Source organism: Leptodactylus fuscus, chromosome 4 (assembly GCF_031893055.1).
Source record: "Leptodactylus fuscus isolate aLepFus1 chromosome 4, aLepFus1.hap2, whole genome shotgun sequence".
Classification (NCBI taxonomy): Eukaryota; Metazoa; Chordata; class Amphibia; order Anura; family Leptodactylidae; genus Leptodactylus; species Leptodactylus fuscus.
The window spans coordinates 40801844-40804343 of record NC_134268.1 but is presented as its reverse complement, the minus strand read 5'-3'; the positions used below and the strand labels follow the sequence as shown (position 1 = coordinate 40804343).

General features: G+C 53.8%; 1 non-coding gene and 2 pseudogenes across 1 annotated transcript; all 3 read left to right on the top strand.

Annotated features, from left to right (window-relative positions):
• The first annotated feature begins 476 nt into the window (after positions 1 to 476).
• Positions 477 to 595, top strand: LOC142202137 (5S ribosomal RNA). Its single transcript, XR_012716012.1, has one exon. It is a non-coding gene; the product is annotated as a 5S ribosomal RNA (ribosomal RNA).
• A 721-nt stretch (positions 596 to 1316) lies between these two features.
• LOC142201612 (5S ribosomal RNA) lies at positions 1317 to 1425 on the top strand (annotated as a pseudogene).
• A 721-nt stretch (positions 1426 to 2146) lies between these two features.
• Positions 2147 to 2255, top strand: LOC142201422 (5S ribosomal RNA; annotated as a pseudogene).
• The last annotated feature ends 245 nt before the right edge of the window (positions 2256 to 2500 follow it).

Genomic DNA, 2500 nt, shown 5'->3' with positions numbered 1-2500 from the left:
CATCTGGGCCTCCCGCCGGGCTGGAGGCCATAGCTAGTAACCTGCAGACCAATTTACAGGGCAACACAGGCTGAACATCTTTGAGGGCAACGCGCCCTAGGAAAAGAGAAGCCGACTGAAAAGCAGCTTCGCTTCCAGGCACGGGCAACCATCTCACCTTCTTCCTTAGCCGACTCCTGGACAACGGGCTCCGGCCCAGCTTGCTCTTTCTTTCACCCCCGGGATGGTTTCTTAGCCCTGCGCAGACCCTGCGCCCAGCCCTTTTGAAAGAGGGCGGCTGCGGCCTGTGACTGGTTGCTGAACCACACCTGTGGGTATAAGGGCCGCCCCCAGCCCTTGCACTGCTCCTGCTGGAATATGAAGTTCCCTTAAGAGAAGGCAAAAAGTGAAGAAAAAGGCCTAGCGTGGAGTAGTGCAAAGAGCTGCCGGCAGCCAGGCTGCAAAGTAGAAGAGGAGTAAGTGAGAGGCCTGTCTCTGCCTACGGCCACACCACCCTGAACACGCCCGATCTCGTCTGATCTCGGAAGCTAAGCAGGGCCGGGCCTGGTTAGTACTTGGATTGGAGACCACCTCAGAATGCCAGGTGCTGTAGGCTTTTGCTTTTCCTCACTTCCACCAGCAGGGGGTCACTTTCCTCTATGCCATTTTTACATTCACTTTTTACACTGCACACTTGCTTCTTTTACATTCGCTTTCTCTCTTGCACTCTTTAGTCCTTGCAAAATCCTAGTATTCTCATTCGTACCGCTATCACTCTTAGCAGCTGCAGCCGCAGCGGGCGTGGTGGCCACCAGCGTTGTGGCTTTTTACTTTTAATAATAGCAGGCTTCATTTCCATAGCATCTGGGCCTCCCGCCGGGCTGGAGGCCATAGCTAGTAACCTGCAGACCATTTTAGAGGGCAACACAGGCTGAACATCTTTGAGGGCAACGCGCCCAAGGAAAAGAAAAGCCGACTGAAAAGCAGCTTCGCTTCCAGGCACGGGCAACCATCTCACCTTCTTCCTTAGCTGACTCCTGGACAACGGGCTCCGGCCCAGCTTGCTCTTTCTTTCACCCCCGGGATGGTTTCTTAGCCCTGCGCAGACCCTGCGCCCAGCCCTTTTGAAAGAGGGCGGCTGCGGCCTGTGACTGGTTGCTGAACCACACCTGTGGGTATAAGGGCCGCCCCCAGCCCTTGCACTGCTCCTGCTGGAATATGAAGTTCCCTTAAGAGAAGGCAAAAAGTGAAGAAAAAGGCCTAGCGTGGAGTAGTGCAAAGAGCTGCCGGCAGCCAGGCTGCAAAGTAGAAGAGGAGTAAGTGAGAGGCCTGTCTCTGCCTACGGCCACACCACCCTGAACACGCCTGATCTCGGAAGCTAAGCAGGGTCGGCCCTGGTTAGTACTTGGATTGGAGACCACCTCAGAATGCCAGGTGCTGTAGGCTTTTGCTTTTCCTCACTTCCACCAGCAGGGGGTCACTCTCCTCTATGCCATTTTTACATTCACTTTTTACACTGCACACTTGCTTCTTTTACATTCGCTTTCTCTCTTGCACTCTTTAGTCCTTGCAAAATCCTAGTATTCTCATTCGTACCGCTATCACTCTTAGCAGCTGCAGCCACAGCGGGCGTGGTGGCCACCAGCGTTGTGGCTTTTTACTTTTAATAATAGCAGGCTTCATTTCCATAGCATCTGGGCCTCCCGCCGGGCTGGAAGCCATAGCTAGTAACCTGCAGACCAATTTACAGGGCAACACAGGCTGAACATCTTTGCAGGCAACGCGCCCTAGGAAAAGAGAAGCCGACTGAAAAGCAGCTTCGCTTCGAGGTACGGACAACCATCTCACCTTCTTCCTTAGCCGACTCCTGGACAACAGGCTCCGGCCCAGCTTGCTCTTTCTTTCACCCCCGGGATGGTTTCTTAGCCCTGCGCAGACCCTGCGCCCAGCCCTTTTGAAAGAGGGCGGCTGCGGCCTGTGACTGGTTGCTGAACCACACCTGTGGGTATAAGGGCCGCCCCCAGCCCTTGCACTGCTCCTGCTGGAATATGAAGTTCCCTTAAGAGAAGGCAAAAAGTGAAGAAAAAGGCCTAGCGTGGAGTAGTGCAAAGAGCTGCCGGCAGCCAGGCTGCAAAGTAGAAGAGGAGTAAGTGAGAGGCCTGTCTCTGCCTACGGCCACACCACCCTGAACACGCCTGATCTCGGAAGCTAAGCAGGGTCGGGCCTGGTTAGTACTTGGATGGGAGACCGCCTGGGAATACCAGGTGCTGTAGGCTTTTGCTTTTCCTCACTTCCACCAGCAGGGGGTCACTCTCCTCTATGCCATTTTTACATTCACTTTTTACACTGCACACTTGCTTCTTTTACATTCGCTTTCTCTCTTGCACTCTTTAGTCCTTGCAAAATCCTAGTATTCTCATTCGTACCGCTATCACTCTTAGCAGCTGCAGCCGCAGCGGGCGTGGTGGCCACCAGCGTTGTGGCTTTTTACTTTTAATAATAGCAGGCTTCATTTCCATAG